Raw genomic sequence first — 21111 nt, forward strand, 5'->3', positions numbered from 1 at the left:
GAGTCTCGAGTTCAACCCCCGATCTGCAGTCCCTGCAGTGGCCACCACTCCAGGTGGCGCCTGGTGCCAGCAACCAGCCTCTGATTGGCCAGCAGTTCTCAGAGGTGGGAAAACTGCCTTGCAGGACCGGGGAGCTGGGGGCTGACTTGTGTGATGCCCGATTGATTCTTAACCAATTGTTGCCATGGCCCTGGTAAATGGCTGACCCACTGTCATGATCATTAAATCCGGCTCTATGTGAAGTCAAAATGTGCCCAATTCGGTAGAAAAGGGATTCCATTGTAAACAGTGAATTTTTTGATGCTGACTGCAAGAATTTTCCAGACACCACATCGAAAACAAAAGCCAGACTGTCTACTTGAAAACTGTATGGGTGGCCATCATACCTGGAAGCATTTGACATTGGCTTGCTAATATCCCCTCACTCTCCTACAATGACAGCCCTCATCTTCAATTTCAATTAAAAAATGCTTTAAAAATGTGACCGTGTCAAATGCTTTTCCGACATGCACTTGGAACAGAACAATATTTCTAACTGAAGCTGGTTAACAGGATGTCGTTTACTCAGCAACAAACTCATGGGGTGGAGGGCATTGAGACTTTAGCTCGGGTCAGGAGCATTCATTACACGGGAAAACCACCTCACAGCTCACTGGGGAATCGTGACCTAAGTGTTCAGGTACATAATTCTTTGAAATTTGTGTCACAAGCAGACAGGGCTGTTAAGAAGGTGTTTAGCATGCTCGCCTTCATTGCTCAGACCTTTGAGTATAGGAGTTAGCACATCTTGCTGAGGTTGTACAGGACATTGATGTGGCCTCTTCAGGAATACTACGTATAGTTCTAGTTGGCCAACTGTAAGAAGGATATTATGATGAAGGAGCGTCGCTCTGAAAGCTAGTGTGCTTCCAATTAAACCCTTTGGACTATAACCTGGTGTTGTGTGATTTTTAACATTATTAAACTGGATAGGGTTCAGAAACGATTCACCAGAATGCTGCCAGGAATGGAGGGTTTGAGATATAGAACCTGATTGCAGAGACTGGGGCTTGTTCCACTGGAGCGTAGGAGGTTGAGGGGTCACCTTATTGAAGTTTATAAATCATGAGGGGCACACATAAGGTGAACGACAAAGGTGTCTTCCCTAGGACAGGGGAGTTTAAAACTAGGGGACATATTTTTAAGGTGAGAGGAAAAAGATTTAAAAAGGACGTGAGGGGCAACCTTTTACACAAAAAGTGGTTTGTGTGTGGAATGAACTGTCAGAGAAAGTGGTGGATGCTGGTGCAGTTCCAGCGTGAAACAGTTACAGTTGAAAAGATATTTGGATGAGTACATGAGTAGGAAAAGTTTAGAGCGATATGGACGAGGAGCAGGCAGGTGGGACTGGTTTAGTTTGGCATTATGTTTGGCATGGACTGGTTTGACTGAAGGGTCTGTTTCCACATTGTATGTCTCTATGGTTCAATAAGCAGGATGATTTGGTCACTTTGGTCAATCGATTTCCTGGAAACTGGTTTCCACTGGAGGTGAACAATGTTTGAGTCTGTCATATCCCTATCCATCAGCTTACTGACATGTATAGCTTCGCATTTTCTCAGCAAGTCTGTGAGAGAAGACACGGTAAAAACAAGGGTTGCAGATGCTGGAAACCAGATTCTAGATTAGAGTGGTGCTGGAAAAGCACAGCAGTTCAGGCAGCATCCGAGGAGCAGTAAAATCGACGTTTCGGGCAAAAGCCCTTCATCAGGAACACCAGGAATTCCTGATGTTGGGCTTTTGCCCGAAACATCGATTTTACTGCTCCTCGGATGCTGCCTGAACTGCTGTGATTTTCCAGCACCATTCTAATCTAGAATGTGAGAGAAGACATAAAAACAAAAACAGAAATTGCGAGAAAAACTCAGCAGGTCTGGCAGCATCTGTGGAGAGAAATCAGAGTTAACGTTTTGAACTGAAGAAGGGTCAATGGACTGAAAACATTAACTCTAATTTCTCTCCACAGATACTGCCAGATCTACTGAGCTTTTCCAGCAACTTCTGGTTTTGTTTTTGATGTTCAACACGTGCAGTTCTTTCTGGTTTTATTTTGTTTTGCAGGAGAAGGTAATGCCACTGACTTAGTAATCCAGAGGCTGAGCAAGTGCTCTGGGACATAAATTCAAATCCACCTCAATCCACCTAATTAATAAGCTTGGCATTAAAATGATCGTCTCAGTAACGGTGGCCATAAAAATACAGTCGATTGTTGGTAAAAAAAAAACCCTGTCAGGTTTAAAAATGCTCTGCAGGGAAGGAAATCTACCATGCTTACCTGGTCTAGCCTACACATGACTCCAGATCAATAGTGGTTTAGTTGACACTTAAGTCTTCTAAAATGGCTGGGCAAGTTACTCAGTTTAAGGGTAATTAGGAATGGCCAACAAGTGATGGCTTTACCATCAAACCAAGTCTATCAAGGAGTTTAAAGAATTAACCAGTTTCAAGATATTTAGGGCTATTCCCATTGGTTGTGGCCAGCCTCGATGGGCAAAATTTCCATTCCCATTTCAAAGGTGTTTGGGGGTGTGTGGGGGGTGCCTGAACCATGTGGGCATGTCTCCCTGCCATGGCCTCACCAGCTGGGGCAGTATTTCACTGGCAACTCACGTCAATGGAGCTGTCCTGACCACCACCTGAAAAAGAGATGCCCCCACAACTTACACCCGAATGGCCCATTTCGGGCTGATCCGGAAAACCCACTTTGCTGAGTGCGGAGGCTGTGAGGTAGCCTCTTTGGAGCAGTCCCTGTCAGAGGTTGTTGTGGCCAGACACTCCAGGCCCATCCCAAAAGGAGAATCAGGAAAATCCTCCATAAACTCCTGATGACCATAAGACATAGGTGCAGACGTCGGCCACTCAGCCCATCGAGTCTGCTCCACTATTCAATGAGATCATGGCTAATCTGATAATCCTCAACTCCACTTTCCTGCCCTTTCCTCACAATTCTTGAATCCCTTAGACAAATTTCTAATCAGCCTCAAATATACCCAACAACCAATCTCAACAACCCTCTGCAGTTGAGTCCAAATTGTCTTTGTGTCCGGCCCCTCAGATTTGATTTTAAATTTCTCTTCTGGAGGACATCCCATTGTCAACAGGCTGAATGGCCCCACTTTAATGTTTGATCCATGTTACAATGTCTCTGACTGGGCAGTGCTCCCTCAGTGCTACTTCCAGCACTAGGCTGAAGAAATAGAGGTTTATAACATCATGAGGGGCATGGATTGGGTGAATAACCAAGATCTTTACCCCAGGGTTGGAGAATCCAAAACTAAAGGGTACAGGTTTAAGGTGAGAGGGGCAAGATTTAAAAGGGACCAAAGGGCTGCAGAGCAAGTGATAGAGGCAAGTACAATTATGAAACGAGCTGCAGAGCAAGTGATAGAGGCAAGTACAATTACAACATTTAAAAGACATTTGCACAGGTTCATGGACAGGTAAGGTTTAGAGATATATGGGCCAAACAATGGGAAATGGGATTAGTTCAGGTTAGGAAACCTGGCCAGTGTCAACAGGTTGGGCTGAAGGGTCTGCTCTGTGCTGTGTGACACTATGACTGATCTTACAAAATCATGTTTACAATTCATACTCTTAACATTCAACATGTAAGCAAGATCAGGTTTGATATCCACACAGCATTAAAAAGTTCTGATGGTACACAACAGCCTAGCCATTGACGCCAGAATAGATGGGCTACAATGCAGGGATGTTACTCTGACACACTAATGACTCAAGCACCTTCGACTGTGCAACCTCTAAAGTTGATGAGTGTAAGCTGTCTGCACGTTGCAAGAGGACACGAAACCATTGACATGGTGCTAAGGAAGCCAGAAAGATGGAACATACCAAGAAGGTTCCAATAAATGTACTGTCAGGGCAGAAAGGCAATGAGATCCGAGGTCAAAAACCTCAAGCTCGTTCTCCAGATACGTTAGAAAACATGAGTTACGAGGAGGGCAGCCTGCGTTTGCCAGGCCACAGGTACATGGCCCAGACTGCAAACTGGCTCAAAGCCTGTCTTATCACTGTATCGTTATTTCTCATTGAGTCAGCACAGGAGCTTCTCAGTCATCACGCTGGCAAAATGAGTGAAAGAAATGTGCCACAGGAACGATGTGGAGGAGCCAGTGTTAGACTGGGGTGGACAAAGTTAAAAATCACACAACACCAGGTTATAGGCCAACAGGTTTAATTGGAAGCACTAGCTTTCGGAGCGTCGCTCCTTCTTCAGGTGGTTGTGGAGCAGGACCCGAAGACACAGAATTTATAGCAAAAGATTACAGTGTCGTGCAATTGAAATTATATTTTGAACAAACCTGGTATTTTATTAAGTCTTCCATCTTTTAGAATGGGTTGCAGGTTTCAGTTCATTAATATGCAAATACCAGAACTTCTTTTAAGTCACCTTCTCGAGACAACATAAGGTTTTATAAAAAAAAGGTGACATCTCAGCTGAGACAATGCATTTAAATTGTGAGGTTAGTCTGTCTGATCCCAATCTTGAGTCAGACTGGTTCTATTTCCAAAGTGCAATTTACAAAATATTACATGGATTGACTGCCTGCAGGTTTGTGCATTTTTTGAGCAAAATAGAATGTACCTGCAAATACGAATTGACCCCATAGACTTTTATGTGTGTGTGTGTGCATGAGTGAGAGAGAGAGACAGAGTGTGTGGGTGTGTGTGTGTGTGTGTGTGCACATGAAAGAAGTGAAACTATCACAGTATTCTAACAGATGAAAGGCTTAACAGACAATCAATTTTTCAATGTATAATTTCAGTTACATCACACTATAAGTTTTTGCTATAAATTCTGTGTGTTAGGATTGAGCCCTCCACTACCACCTGATGAAGGAGCGACGCTCCGAAAGCTAGTGTGCTTCCAATTAAACCTGTTGGACTATAACCTGGTTTTGTGTGATTTTTAACTTTGTACACCCCAGTCCAACACCGGCATCTCCAAATCATGTGAGAGAGAGTGTGTGTGTGAGAGAGAGAGAGAGTGAGAGAGTATATCTTCTAGTGGGGTCACCTGTAGTGTGACTTTTTAGATTAGATTCCCTCCAGTGTGGAAACAGGCCCTTCGGCCCAACCAGTCCACACCGACCCTCCGAAGAGTAACCCACCCAGACCCATTTCCCTAACACTATGGGCAATTTAGCATGGCCAATTCACCTGACCTGCACATCTTTGTGACTGTGGGAGGAAACCGAAGCACCCGGAGGAAACCCACGCAGACACGGGGAGAATGTGCAAACTCCACACAGATAGTTGCCCGAGGCTGGAATGGAACTTGGGACCCTGGTGCTGTGAGGCAGCAGTGCTAACCACCGTGCCACCCCACCCAAAGTCCCAGTTGACGCCATTCCCATGGGTATCAGTCTCTGCTCGGCCACTTTGCATTGTTGCCTATCCTGAAGTCCGCTTTGGAGGATGGTCACCCAAAGATCCAAGGCCGAATGTCCCTTACCACTGAAGTGTTCCCCGAAAGGGAGGGAACACCCCCGACTCATGATTGTTGCACAGTGTCCATTGATCCATTGTCATAGCATCTGCTTGGTCTCACCAATATACAATGCTTGGGGGCATCCTGGCCTGCAGTGTATGAGATAGACAACATTGGCCGAGTCACATGAGCACCTGCTGTGTACACGGTAGATTGTATCCCTACAGGTAATGGTGGTATCCATGTCTGATACGTCTTGCAGTGGTTGCCATGACAGAGTTATATGGTGTTGTGCTCGATGTTGTCCTGAGGGCTGGGTTGTTAGCAGCGAACAATCTGATGAAAGTGAGGACTGCAGATCCTGGAGATCAGAGTCGAGGGTGTGGTGCTGGAAAAGCACAGCAGGTTAGGCAGCATCCGAGGAGCAGGAAAATTGATGTTTCAGGAAAAAGCTCTTCATCACCAATTCTGATGAACATCGATTTTCCTGCTTCTCAGATGCTGCCTGACCTGCTGTGCTTTTCCAGCACCACACTCTCGACCCTGCTTCGAACAACCGTCTGTTTAAAGTTTGGTGGTTGTTTAAAGGCGAGAACTGGAGGCGTAGGGAATGTCTTGGTGAACTGTTCATCCTCGTCGATAATGTGATGCAGGCTGAGAAGAACATGGCATAGCTTTTCGGCTCCTGGGAAGTCCTGGACAATGAGGGGTACCCTTTCGGTTGCAACCTGTGCCTGTCTCCTGAGGAGGTCATTCCGGCTCCTCGCTGTGGCACGTCAGAACTGGCAATCAATGACTTGAGCATCGTACCCTGTTCTTATAAGGGCATCCTTGAGCACCTTCAGGTGTCCGTCACGATCCTCCTCATCTGAACAGATCTTGTGTATGCATAGGGCTTGTCTGGAAAGGATGGCTTAATATATTTAGGGTGGAATCTAGAGAGGTTGTCCATGGGATTGCAGTAGAGTGAAGAACTGAGGTGCCCATCCTTGTTGGAGATGCATGTGTCCAAGAATGAGACAGATAGGAGAGAGTGTTCAAGGTGAGTTTGATGGTGGGATGAAACTCGTTGATATCACTGTGTCGTTGTTTCAGTGTCTCCCCGCCATGGGTCCAGAGGAAGAAAATGTTGTCAATGTACCTGGTGTATTGTGTTGGATGGAGATCCTGCATAGAGAAGAAGTCTTTTTCAAACCTGTGCATGAAGATGTTGGCATATTGGGGTGCAACTTTGGTCCCCATGGCTGTTCCGTGTGTCTGGATGAAGAACTGGTTGTCAAAGGTGAAGACATTGTGATCGAGGATAAAGTGAATGAGTGGTAGGACGGTGTTTGGAGACTGGCAGTTGTTGGTGTTGAGTACTGAGGCTGTTGCCGCGATGCCATCATTGCGGGGGTTGCTGGTGTAGAGTGCGGAAATGTCCATTGTGACAAAGAATGTTCCCGGTTCGACTGGTCCTTCGGTGCTGAGTTTCTGTAAGAAATATGTAGTATTGCGACAGAAGCTGGGGGTCCCCTGTACAATGGGTTTCAAGATGCCTTCGACATAGCCAGAGAGGTTCTCACACAGGGTCCCATTGCCTGATATGTTGGGACGTCTTGGGGTGTTGGCTTTGTGTATCTTCAAGGCGGTAGAAGTCGCCTACGTGAGAAATACATGGGATGAGAGCGTGGAGGGAACCCTGAAGAACTGGATCCAAAGTCCCGATCAATGTGTTTAGTTCACGGGTGTGCTCTTTGGTCAGATCAGCCAGTAGTTGCCTGTAGTGTTCCTGGTTGTTCAGTTGTAGGTACAGTTCCTTGCAGTAATCTGTTCTATTCTGAATGACGATGGCCCCTCCTTCATCTGCTGGTTTGATGACAATGTTGTGATTGGCTTTGAGAGCATGGATCACCCTTGTGATCGGGTGATGTTTTGGGTGTGGCTGATGAATCTGGAAATTACTCAATTCCTGACATTTCCAGCATACCTGCCAAACCCAGGGCAACAGCCCTCCGGTGGGGTCCAAATTGACTCCTTCTTTTGTCGCTCCACTATGGATCTCTGATGACTGTTCCGGTTCATCAGTTAGCTCATTGGGATCACTGCTGACATCTTGGAAGAATTCCCAGACTCTCGTTCGTCTGATGAATACCTCCTTTGGTGCATTGTCTGAGCTGAGATATCATCTTTTGTTATAAACCTTAAGTTATCTTGAGAAGGTGACTTAAAAGAAGTTCTGGGATTTACATATTAATGACAATAAACCGGCAACCCATTCTAAAAGACGAAAGACAATAAAATTCCAGGTTTGTTCAAAATATCATTTCAGTTGCATGACATTGTACCCTTTTCTCTTATTGTCCTGCTCCACAACTACCTGATGAAGGAACAGTGTTCTGAAAACTACTGCTTCCGAGTAAACCAGGTGGACTTTAATCTGGTGTTGTGTGACTTTTAACTTTGTATCACAGGAAGCCTACCTTTAAAAGTGGGTTCTGGAAGCCTGACTAAGGAGACGGCAATGATAAATGTGAGGTGTTGAATTATGGAGAAGGCAAATCAGAGCAGGACTTACACACTTAATGTTAGGTCCTGGGGAGTGTTGCTGAACAAAGAGACCTTGGAGCGTAGGTTCATAGCTTCTTGAAAGTGGAGTCGCAGGTAGATAGGACAATGAAGAAGGCATTTGGAATGTTTTCCTTTATTGGGAACAGCATTGAGCACAGGAGTTGGGAGGTCATGTTGTGGCTGTACAGGACATAGGTTAGGCTACTGTTGGAATATTGTGTGCAATTCTGGTCTCCTTCCTATCAGAAAGGATGTTGTGAAACTTGAAAGGGTTCAGAAAAGATTTACAAGGATGTTGTCAGGGTTGGAGGATTTGAGCTATAGGGAGAGGTCGAAAAGGCTGGGGCTGTTTTCCCTGGAGCGCCGGAGGCTGAAAACGTTTATAAAATCATGAGGGGCATGGATAGGGGGTAAATAGACAAGGTATTTTTCCTGGGGTGGGCAAGTCCAGAACTAGAGGGCATTGGTTCAGGGTGAGAGGGGAAAGATATAAAAGGGACCTAAGGGACAGCTTTTTCACGCAGAGGGTGGTTGTGTATGGAATGAGCAGCCAGAGGAAGTGGTGGAGGCTGGTACAATTGCAACATTTAAGAGGCATCTGGATGGGTATATGAATAGGCAGGTTTAGAGGGATATGGGCCAAGTGCTGGTAAATGGGACTAGATTAGGTTCCGATATCTGGTTGGCATGGACAAATTGAATCAAAGGGTCTGTTTCCGTGCTGTACATCTCTTTGACTCTATGACAGGCACTTTGCCAGCATTGGATTTCCAGTAATTCATTATCAATGAATGTCTCCAACTTAACTCGCCATTGCCAGCTTCCAGGCCATTTGAACTTAGCTGAAGCTTTCCTTGGATGAACACATTGGCAATGGAGTTCTCGAAAGTCCTGACCATGACTCACATTCCCTTTGCAAACTGAGGTGAGTTTTTTTGTGGAGGTCAGTGTAGGATTGTTTAAACTGCTTGATTGTTTAAAACAAATATGGCTGCTACAGTGAAGGCTGCTGTCTGTAAAATGGTGGGCTAAGCCAGCCACTGCCAATAGCACCACTCCCTCATTTACAAGCTCCAGTTGGCCTGTAAAATTTAGCCCTCTGACACTGGCCTTGTGCAGCCTGGCCTCCACACCAGAACAAGGCCAAGATCAATATCTGAACCTCGGGTAAACTAGGCCCCAGGCTTTCCACCTCCCTCTCCTCCTTTAAGATCTTCCCAAGACATTTAGTTACCTTTCCTACCATCTCCTTTTCTGATCCTGAGATCTAACTTCAGGTTGATTATTGCCTATGTGAGGTATTGTGGGATGGTTATTCTTGGTTAAAAGTGCTTCATGTGTGCACTCTGTGGAACTGTGTCACAACTGCCAGCTATTGCTGGAGTGGTCACGGAGAGTCAGCACAACAACTTAAGAATCAAGCAGCTTGTACTTGCAAAATCCAAAACAACACATCTCCTGTTAGATGTGATACTGCATTTGGCAGCACTTATTGAACAATCCCACATGTGCTAATATTTACATTAACAACCAATTTAAGATAAACAGTCATAATGTGGCTCAGTCATACATGCCAAGGATGACGTACATTCTCACAGAGGGATCATTCGATGTTATTTCCCTGGGGCAGTGACGGCCTGTTGGTATAGACACTGGACCATTAATCCAGAGACCCAGGTAATGCTTTGGGCACCTGGGTTTGAATCCTGCCACGGCAGACAGTTGAATCTGGATTTAATTGAAATCTGGAATTGAGTTTAATGATGACCATGAATCTATTGATGACTGTTGGGGAAAACCCATCTGGTTCACTAATGTCCTTCTGACCTACATGTGACTCCAGACCCACAGCAATGTGGTTGACTCTTAACTGCCCTCTTGGGCAATTAGGGATGGACAATAAATAATGGACTAGCCAGAAAAAAGAACCAGGTGCGTGTTTTGAATCATCCGGGGGCCTAATGTCCCCCATTTCTTTCCCGTGGCCGGTTAGACTCAAGTTATCAAGGTATCAGCACTCTTTCCTCATTTAGTAGAAATTGCTGAGATAATTGGAAATTTGCTGTTCTTGTGTTTGTCCTGATGAGCTTCAGCAGCACGTCACTCTTTTCAGCAATATTCAATTTAAGAGACTGATAAACAATGTATATTTTCCTGGCAAAAGACCTTTGGTGTACCAGTCATACAGGAATGGTATTTACACTTTGAATTCGTTCCAACAAACTTTTTTTTGCAACAAACAGAACGCTTTGAGCAGTTCCCCAGGGAGACAGCCCCGGTAATGAGTTAACATATTACAAAAGCATTGGAAACCTCCTTGGGGGTGGGGAGGGTAGGGGGTGGCAAGGGTAAGTCTTGTGCCAACTAATGTGGCAAGACACTTTACTGATGATTACAATCATTAAGGCAATGAGGAATTAAAAGAACAAATTTGACAAAATAGTCTATAATTTCTAATAATTGCCGAGGCATCATTAAAAGGCTGGCCCTGTGTTGTATGAACATCTTAACTTGTCAGATCAGGAAAGCATAATTCATCAGGGAAATCAGTACAATGCAATTAGGAGAATTATTTCTTCAAATGTAGTTATTCAAGGCAAATTTATCACATTACTAATTATTTGGCTGCAGTTCATCCAAATGCATTGGAGAGCACTGGATGTGCAAATCTCTCAGTTCCACGTTTTTTTAAACTCCTCCCTATGCCCCTACCTGATTCATTTACCTGAACTTCCACATAACATCTCCCAAAGCAACCCATTTCAGCAGAGATACTGACATGTTGCTGCATGTTTTATTTTGTAACATGTCACTATGCGGGTCTACAGCAATGCTCTGGGAGGAGATGCTGGGAAGACAGTGGTACAGGGGCAGGGAAAGAAATCAGAGGCTCTGACCCAAATACATCGGGACCCCTGGAATCTTAGCTTGTGACGTACTCCCACAGCCTCATTCTGTTCCAGGCCCTGCAGTCACAAACAGGGCTCCTCTCAGAATTATAGAGTGACAGTTGGTGGTGGTTTAACCTGAGGGTCACCACGCCTCAGACAAGGGGCAATGTCGAGAAGGTGAGACTTTCATGGTGACCTCAGGTGGTACAGGAATTGAGCCCATGCTGTTAGTGCCAGTCTGCATTGCTAACCAGTCACCCACTACCATGAGGTTATTCATGATTTGGAGATGCCGGTGTTGGACTGGGGTGTACAAAGTTAAAAGTCACACAACACCAGGTTATAGTCCAACAGGTTTAATTGGAAACACTAGCTTTCGGAGCGACGCTCCTTCATCAGGTGGTTGTGGAGTACTCCTCGACCACCTGATGAAGGAGCAGCGCTCTGAAAGCTAGTGTTTCCAATTAAATCTGTTGGATTATAACTTGGTGTTGTGTGACTTTTAACTATGAGATTATTCATTCAGCAAAAAATCTTCTGATGACTTTGGTTCAACATTCTAGCATGGTAGCTGGTGGAACCTAAATTCAATTAATTAATAAGCCTACAACTGAAAGCTGGTAGCAGTGATCACAAAATTAACTTTGGTTCTAATTAAAAATCCACCTAGCTCTACCAGTGGTCCTCAGCTTTCCAAAGAGGAGCAGTTTCTTTTAGTTGACAGCGTCCACAGCAGCAATACTGTGGCCTATTGTAACCACCCTGTGGGATAGCCACACAGAATGGCAATACAAGGTGGTTTCTCCAATACTAGGCCAGGGTTCAAACCTCTGTGGTCCTATACTACACAGCTAACCACACTCATTCAGGGGGAGCATCATTCATGGCACCAACACACAACACTGAAGGCTTTCAAACGTCTTCTGAAGATGAAACTGCAATTATCTCGGACTCATGACACACAGTTTGAACTGAACAAAGCAGCGCTGTTATATATTGAGGCACTCCAAGACTTTGCATTATGTAGAGGCACTCCCTCAACTGCTGTATGTCAACGTAATCTTTGTGCTGAAGCATTTTGTTACCAATTACAGAGATCACGGGACAATTTAGCACAATCTACAGCAATAGTCCTCGTTAGGCAATTCTTTGATACATGTTTTGTTTATGCAAGGAGTGACATCTTGGCCTGATTTGTTTTATGCCAGATGAGTTTTAACCACCTTCACCTGCAGCTAACCAGCGTCAAAATGGTGTGGGCAGCCTTATGTCAACACAGGAAACCGGTGGGAAAGCCAGACTGAATCCCTATAATCCAGGCGGCATGTCATGCGGAAAAGTTTGGATATTTACAGCTCCTCAGGAACATATGTGCTATTTGTGACCTCATTACGTCCTGCACGACTGGGAGCTCTGACCAATGAAAGCATGAGGTCAGCTGGAATAGTGTTCCGACAAATGAATGGTTGGCTTTGTTTGATTGACATCTTTAATTGACTATAACAGAATGTTCTGTTTGTGATCTCTTCCATCTATATTTCAAAGACTATGTGGAGGTGTGTAATCTTTGAAGCCTCTGGTATTGAATCTTTAACAGTCCAAATACTTTAAAGGGATAGTCGGAACAGCAGTCTCTTTTTAAAGAATGTTTCTGAATCGATTTTGTTTTGTCCTTTCAGCAGTTTGATACTTGCTGATATTATTGGTCATGTACATGGTGCATATGGGGTGAAAGGCATAAGAGGGAGAGAAGTTGGTCTGGAGAATGTGAAGGTCAGCAAGTGGTGCCTGGAAGGGCACGAGTTGGCACTGAGAGCACAAGAGGCCTTGAAGACTGACTGGAAGCATGGCTTTTGCATTGAGTTGGCATCTAGAATGTGAGGGACAATGGGAAGTAGGTATGAGTTGCCATTGCATTGGCATGGAGGGTAGGAGGGGACCACAAGGAATGGCTAGGGAATGGGTAAGCTTGGACGAACTGACCTTTCAAAAGCTTCCTGAATGCCGGTTATGGTTCAGGGTGGGTTTGTTGGCTAGTTGGTGTTGGTAAAACCTGCCCCCAGTGCGAGTGCAGGCTCACTATTAACACCCTTATCCCACGCTGGTGAAAAATGCTGGAAGTAGAAATCAGAGAGATAAATGGAAACCACCTGTGTCATTTTTAAACAGCTTCAATCTCATTGTGACTCTTCAAAGATCTGGCATTTAATCTTCAGAACATCCTCAAAAAGCCTGAAAGCAGGAATGATGACTGGAAATGTGTCAGTAGTGGTTAAGCTAATCCAAGAGCATGGCCATTTTAGTGCGGAGAAGCAGGAAACAGAGTTAACATCACTCACTATTTGCAACTGAAATTCCTCAATCCTTTGCACTTGTCAGGATAATTAAAACCAAAATTCCAGCCCCTGAGCAGTGCATTGACTAATATCTCATACTTATAATAATAGCATGGAGTTTAAGACCTAAAAGCATATTTGCAGATAACACAATATGTGTGTGTGTGTGTGTGAGCGGGAGGGAAATGAAGTTGTGGGAGAGAAGCTGAGGATGACAGATATAGAATTTGAATGGCCAGGGTTACTGCGGCAGGGGTGTGGGGACTGGGATTCTATATAATCTCAGGGGTCTGAGATTACCTCAATGTACATGCTAGGGTTAGGAACACTTCAATTTCGAATGTCAGCTTATTAGGAGGAATGTCACGAGTCAGCGGGTTCTTGGGGGCAAGACGTTTGATATTTTAAGATACTTTTGCTTCAGTTCCCTCTGACGTTACTCACTTAGGGACACGAATGAATAGAAGCTAGTTGACAGAAAGCAGCCAATCGCATCAGCCTGAACTCTCTGATAAGGAAATGGCACTGACACTTTTGTAATAGAAGCTAAGATGAGACTTTGCACCTTAAAGGAAAAGGACTTGCATTTCTAAGCACCTCTCACAACCTCAGGAGACATTGCAAAAATTCACCAAGGCTCCTTTAGAGAGCACCTTTCAAATCCACTGGAAGGACAAGGGCAACAGATACATGGGAACATCACGATCTGCAGGTTCCTCTCCAAGCCACTCATCATCCTGACTTAGAAACATATGGCCGTTCTTTCACTGTCGCTGGGTCAAAATCCCGGGATTCCCATCCTGATTGCATTGTGGGCCAATCCACAGCAGGTGGACCGTAGCAGTTCAAGATGGTAGCTCACTTCTACCTTCTCAAGGGAATAATGCTAGCTAAGCCAGCAAAGTCAAAGCCCAAGCGAATAAAGAAAAAACATGGTGAAGCACTTTACAGTCAATGAAAAACTTTTGAAATGTAGTTACTGTTTTTATATGGGAAATTTGTACAGAAAACTCTCTCAAAAGCAATGTGATAACAACCAGATAATATATTTTTTAAATGATATTGGTTGAGAGATAAATATTGACCAGGGCCTTGGATTAACATCTCATTGAAAATCTCTTATTTCTAAAATGCAACACACCCTCAGTGCTACACTGGAGTGTACGGACTAGTGCATTGAAGTGTCTGGAGCAGGCCTGAAACTCCTAACTTTCTGCACATAGATATAAGAGCCGAACCACTGAGTCCCAGGGTAGTGGACTCTCAGGGAAAGGGGGAGAGCTTGTGTAACACTGATCATTGGGAGAAGTTTTAACTCTGCTTTAACAAGGGGAAGCAATGGTCTTGTGACATCACTGGTGGACTGATAATCCAGAGGCTCAGATAATGTTTTGGGGAGCCAGGTTCAAATCCCACCACAGTACGTGGCAGAATTTTAATTGAAAAAAATCTGGAATCAAGAGTCTAATGATGAATCCATTATCGATTGTAGGGAAAACCCATTTGGTTCACTAATGCTCTTTACAGAAGGAAGTTGCCATCCTTACCTGGTCTGGCCTACATGTGACTTCCGACCCACAGCAATGTGTTTGACTCTTAACTGCCGTCTGGGCAATTAGAGATGGGTATAAATTCTGGCCTGGCCTTCATCTCGTGAATGAATTTAAAAAAACTCAAAAATTCTCAACTTAAGGGACCCTAATGTTATATTGATCCTAATCCATTTCACCAAATATGAAAATAGAAACCTTATCCTGATAAAGGGTTTCGTCACTGAATGCAACATTACATATAGCTACTTCCTTCTGGCCGTCCCTGCAGTCTCTTTTTATATTCTTTTAGAAAACTAATAAGCCAAATTAAACCAAATTAACCAGATGGCAACCCCTTAAAAGGGGAGGCCTTGAAGTACTTAATTAAACAGTGCCCTTCATCTGTGTGAGTGCATTTTAACAATATAATTATTCTTCAACACTGAAGGGATTTGTAAGTGGATTTAAGAGGTTCCCTGCTGCGTCACTGTTTGCTGGTTAATTGGAGTATAGCAGCAGAATAATGACCAGTAGCTATTTTCTAATGCGGTGTTCTGATTTCCTTGGATTACTGACACCAGTGGAGCCATTTTAATTCAAATGTGACACCACTGTTTAAAGAGGGAGCTAGACAAAAAATGGGGAGTTATAGACCGGCTAGCTTAACCTCTGTAGTGGGGAAGATGCTTGAAGAAGGAAGAAATAGCAAGGCATCTCGATAGAAATTGTCCTGTTGGACAGACACAGCATGGGTTCATGAAGGGCAAGTCATGCTTAATAAATCTGCTGGAATTCTACGAAGACATTATGAGCAAGGTGGACAACGGGAACCCAGTAGATGTGGTGTACCTAGATTTCCAAAAGGTCTTTGACAAGGTGCCACACAAGAGGCTGCTGCATAAGATAAGGATACATGGCATTATGGGTAAAGTATTAGCATGGATAAAGGATTGGTTGACAAACAGGAAGCAAAGCGTGGGGATAAATGAGTGCTTTTCTGGTTGGCAATCAGTAACTAGTGGTGTGCCTCAGGGATCAGTGTTGGGACCACAATTATTCACAATTTATACAGATGATTTGGAGTTGAGGACAATGTGCAGTGTGTTACTGTTTGCAGATAACACTAAGATGAGTGGCAGAGCAAAGTGTTCAGAGGTCTGTGAAACTTTGCAGAGGAACATAAATACTTTAAGTGAGTGGGCAAAGGTCTGGCAGAGGGAAGACAATGTTAATAAATGTGAAGTCATCCATTTTGGTAGGAGTAACAGTAAAAAGCATTATTACTTAAATAGTAAAAAGGAGCAGCATGCTGTGATGCAGAGGAACCTGGGTGTCTTTGTGCATGAATTACAGAGGGTCAGTCTGAAGGTACAACAAGTAATTAGGAAGGCAAATGGAATTTTGTCCTTCATTGCTAAAGGGATGGAGTTTAAAAGCAGAGAAGTAATGTTACAGCTGCACAAGGTGCTAGTGAGACCACACCTGGAGTACTGTGTGCAGATTTAGTCTCTTTACTTAAGAAAGGATGTACTGGCACTGGAGGTTCACTAGGTTGATTCCAGAGTTGAAGGGGTTCGTTTATGAGGAGAGGTTGAGTAGATTGGGATTATATTCATTAGAATTTAGAAGAATGGGGGTGGGGGTGGGGGGGATCTTATAGAAAGACATAAAATTATGAAGGGAATCGATAAGATAGATGTGGGATATTTCTACTGGCAGGTGAAACTAGGACAAGTGAGCATAGCCTCAAAATTAGCAGGAGCAGATTTAGGACTGAATTGAGAAGGAACTTCTTCACACAGAGGGTTATAAATCTTCCCTACCCAGTGAAGTAGTTGATGCGACTTTAGTAAATGCTTTTAAAGATAGATTTTTTTTTTGAACAATAAAGGAGTTAAGTGAGAGTGCAGGTGAGTGGAGCCGAGGCCATAAAAAGATCAGCCATGATCTTACTGAGTGGCGGAGCAGGCTTGAAGGGCCAAACGGGCCTACTCCTGCTCCGAGTCCTTACGTTTTAAAACTCCACCCACCCTCACAAACCTGAGCGGAAACCAATGAGATTACATCAGCTGCCGGATGTACCTTACTCACCCTATCTTTTACAGCTGGCCTTCCCACAGTGAGTCCCCTGAGTAGAAGATTCCGGAACCCACTGCATTAAATATATTGCACTGAAGTTCACAAGAAAAATGCAAAGGAATGATTCATTATAGCTTGCTGTTTGTGTGCCACTGTGATATCAGTTAACAAAATACAGATGCGAGAGCGATGTCAGTTACTAGTCAAGGATAAATTTGTGTCTTTATGAGATCAGGGATTTTAAAAAGAAAACAAATCTTACTGACATGTGGAACAGGCTACTTGTTTTCCCTGTCTCGATTTTCAGCATGGTTATTCCAAAAACTATATCCAGTCTCAGGCTTGTGTGAGACAGAGGCGGTATGTCTGTCCTCTTGAACATTTCTGATTTCCATGTCTCTTTTGTGGCAGTTCTTCCAGCTGGTTGCTAAGCTCTGGAACACCCTCCTCAAACCTCTTCACTTTCTTATAGACACTCCTCAGAACCTATCTCTTTGAGAAAGGTTTCAAGCACCTAATATGTTCATATGTGGGCTTGGTGTCATAGCTTACACTGTAAAAGCCCTACAACGTGTCTTGGATGTTTTGCCACTTATGGCGTTATATAAATGCAATTTACTGTTGCTGAAATTGAATCACCGAGTGTTGTCATGAGCTTTTGAATCACAAAATGCAGGTAGGGGAGGCAAATGAGGTGGTTGCATTTATTTCAAACGGAATTAAGTATAAAAATAGGGGAACCTTATAAAAATGATACAAGGTACTGATCAGACCACAGCTGCAATATGGCAAATAGTTTTGGGTCCCTTATCTAAGGAATGACGTACTGACAATGGAGGCAAGATTAGAGCTGGAAAAGCACAGCAGGTCAGGCAATATCCAAGGAGCAGGAAAAATCGATGTTTCAGGCAAAAGCCCTTCATCAGGATGTCTCATTCTTCTGACTTCCAATGAGTGCAGATCTGACCCACTCAACTTCTCCTCATAAGACAATCCCTCCAAGCCTGGAATTTCTGATCTCATAAAGGCAGGGTCGAGAGTGTGGTGCTGGAAAAGCACAGCAGGTCAGGCAGCATCTGAGGAGCAGGAAAATTGATGTTCATCCGAATTGCTGACAAAGGGCTTTTGCACGAAACGTCGATTTTCCTGCTCCTCGGATGCTGCCAGACCTGCTGTGCTTCTCCAGCACCAGTCTAACCTTGACTCTAATCTCCAGTATCTGCAGTACCCACTTCTGCCTGGCATTGGAGGCAGGCCAGAGAAGGTTTTGTGAGCTGACTCCAGGTGTGGAGGGATTGTCTTATGAGGAGAAGTTGAGTGGGTCGGGTCTGCACTCATTGGAGGTTAGAAGAATGAGACACAACTTTATTGAAACATACAAGATTGTTTGCCCTTATGGGAGAGTCTGGGGCCAGAGGGCTTCATCTCAGAGAAAGAAGTCATACATTTAAGATAGAAATGGGGAGAATCCTTTTTTTTTCCAGAGGATATTGAGTCTGTGTAATTCTTTACCACTGTGGGCTGTAGAGATTGGGTCATTAAGTCTATTTAAGGCTGAGATAGGTGGATTTTTAATCAGTAAGGGGATTGAGGGTTATGGGATAAAGGCAGGAAAGTGGATTATCAGAACAGCCATGATTTTATTGAATGGCAGAGCAGACTCGATGGGCCAAATGGCTTACGTCTGCTCCTATGCCTTACGGGTGTTTGTTATGCACTATGGCTTGCTGAGGACACTGTAATGGTGCCCATCATTTCTGACCATCTTGTTTAGCTCGGGCAGTCACTTTATTGGTGTGTGACATCAAGAGATTGACCAACTGAATCTTGCTGTCTCCTGGCAAGTGAGAATGAGATGTTCAATGGGCACAACATCCTGGGTGGTTCCTGTAAATCTAATGGACAGCTCGCAACCGAAATAGAGATGGGAGGAATAGGATGGGAACTGAGAGCAGGGCATATATTATCTTCATGGCCAGGGAGTTAAAGCAACATGGAAGAAGATGGAAGGTAAAGAAATGCAGTGGGAAGGAAAAGGATGAGAGGAAAACAGAACAGAGATAGGAATGGCCTAAACGTTTGTGTACCTTTCCTTCTCATGATGAACATAAGGCAAGTAGTGCAGTGGCCAGGTGGGAAAGCAGCTGACTATATTCTGTGTCTCCTCCTGGATCCTGTTCAGTCATCCTCCCCAAACAAGCAGATGGTTCGCATCTGCTGCCACCATAACATCTGAACCCATTGGTGCAGTAGCAGTGCAGGATGCACACCATAGTCATCAGTTTCATGTGTGTCGATGGATGGCTGGGTTTTTGTGAGTTTGTGCATGAGTGCGTGTGTGTGAGTGAGTATGTGTATCTGAGAGTGTGTGAGTGTGAGTGTGAGTGTGTGTGTGTATATGTGCATGCATGTGTGTGATTATGTGTCTTGAGTGCGTGTACGTGTGTGTTCATTAACCTGCTGTGTGACAGTCTGTTTTATGAAACGACAGGGCATAGGCTCATCACAACAACAGCTTGCATTATCTGGTGTCGTTTTTCATACATATCTGTGTGTATGCACATATTTGTGTGTTTGAGTGTGTGTCTGTATGTGTGCGTCTGCATACAGGTGCATATGTATGTGTATATTTGTGTGTGAGTGCATGTGTGTGTGTAGATCTGTGCATGTTTCTGTGCGGGTAAGGTTTGTGTGTCTCTGTGTGTCTGTGTGCATGTGTATGCGTGGGCAGGTGTGTGTGTGAGACAGTCTGTCCTATGGAACGATGGGGCATAGACTCACCACAATAATATCTTGCATTATCTGTTTTTCAAGTGATAAACTACCCAGTGTCTCACATGCATATTAGCACTCAACAATTTGACAAGAGACCAATAAAACATAAATTAGGTCAGTGGCTAAATGTTTGACAATCAAGTGAAGTGTACTGTAGAAGAGAGAGTGAGAGATGAAGAGGTAAAAAGGATTAGAGAAGGAATTTCACAGCTTAGACATTTATGTAAGTCACATTTACTTTTCTGAATAATAAGATTCCTCATTAAAAATTATAACTATTACTGTAATCAATTTTGCACATTCCTGAAAATTAAACCTCTCCCCATAGTATCATATCTAGTATTCCAACTAAATTCCATGTGTATTCCACTCATTTATAGCGATCCAGCTATGTCCTGCATAGTCACAAGGCCACGCTATCTCCCCGATGTAGTATTCCAGCCTAATACTATGTACCTTGATGCTCAACAACTACCCCAGGCCAACACTCCCCGTATCAGAAGGAGAAAGCAAGATTTCAAAACCGAGTCTCAGGTTATTTTAGGATTAGAGTAACATCTAGCACCAGAGAAGGCCATTAGCCCCATTGTGTCAGTGCTGGCTTTGAAAGAATAGCTGCGCTCAGACCTATGTCCTCCTTCTTTGTCATCCTGGAAAGTTCATCACCCCCAGAACCAAACCAACTCCAATTTAATACTATTCAAGGAGTCCCATTCCCCTACGTTTGCAAATGTTCCAGATTCAAAAACCATTTTATCTCATCTCCATTCTGGATCTATTGCCGGTGACATTAAGGGACAAGATTTTGCCCAACCTGACACATGATGAACCTGAGCTAGGTGACTCAAAATGGAAGCTCAAGGGGCAAGTGGCCTTTTGAAATTTATGTTTCTTAGGCAATGCCAGCCAGACACCATTTTGACTGAAGGACAAAACATGATGGGTTGTAATGCAATCAAAGTGAATTGAGATTCAACCAGTGAAATACCAGTCCCTGTGAGCTGTATTCGATTGTTTGACTGACAGGGTGGATGCTAAAAAGTTGTTTCCCTTGGCAGGAGGACCGAGATCACAAGGGTCCGGACTCAGGTTAAAGGTAATATATTTCAAACCGAGAGAAGGAGAAAATTCTTTGTTTGTGATGCTTGGAGTTCTTGACCTAAGGGAGATGTGGATGCTATGCTAAGGCTGAGATAGGCACGTTCTCAGTCTCTCACTCCATCAAGGCACAAGGGGAGCAGGTGAGAAAATGAAGTCAAAGCCAATGATCAGCCACTGAATGTGAGAGAATTCTCTACAGGATGGATGGTCTTTATCTATTTCTATTTCCATTTGATACCTCACCTCAGAACTTCCTCTTTACAAAGGGGGACAGTTGTAAATTTTCTAAACTCTTCTTGTATCAGAAGTGCCTCCACATTGCTCTTCAGCCCCCCACCCTAAGGCCTGTCATTGCTCGA

The 21111-nt window shown here is 44.0% G+C and overlaps 1 protein-coding gene and 1 non-coding gene across 6 annotated transcripts in view; both read right to left on the reverse strand.

Moving 5' to 3' along the window:
- smyd3 (SET and MYND domain containing 3) overlaps nucleotides 1-21111 on the reverse strand; it is a 796202-nt gene that overhangs the window by 35403 nt on the left and 739688 nt on the right. The gene's annotated exons all lie outside the window — the stretch shown is intronic.
- Nucleotides 3666-3912, reverse strand: LOC122553299. The gene has a single exon (XR_006312679.1). It is a non-coding gene; the product is annotated as a small nucleolar RNA SNORA53 (small nucleolar RNA).

This window comes from Chiloscyllium plagiosum, chromosome 9, assembly GCF_004010195.1.
Source record: "Chiloscyllium plagiosum isolate BGI_BamShark_2017 chromosome 9, ASM401019v2, whole genome shotgun sequence".
Taxonomy (NCBI): Eukaryota; Metazoa; Chordata; class Chondrichthyes; order Orectolobiformes; family Hemiscylliidae; genus Chiloscyllium; species Chiloscyllium plagiosum.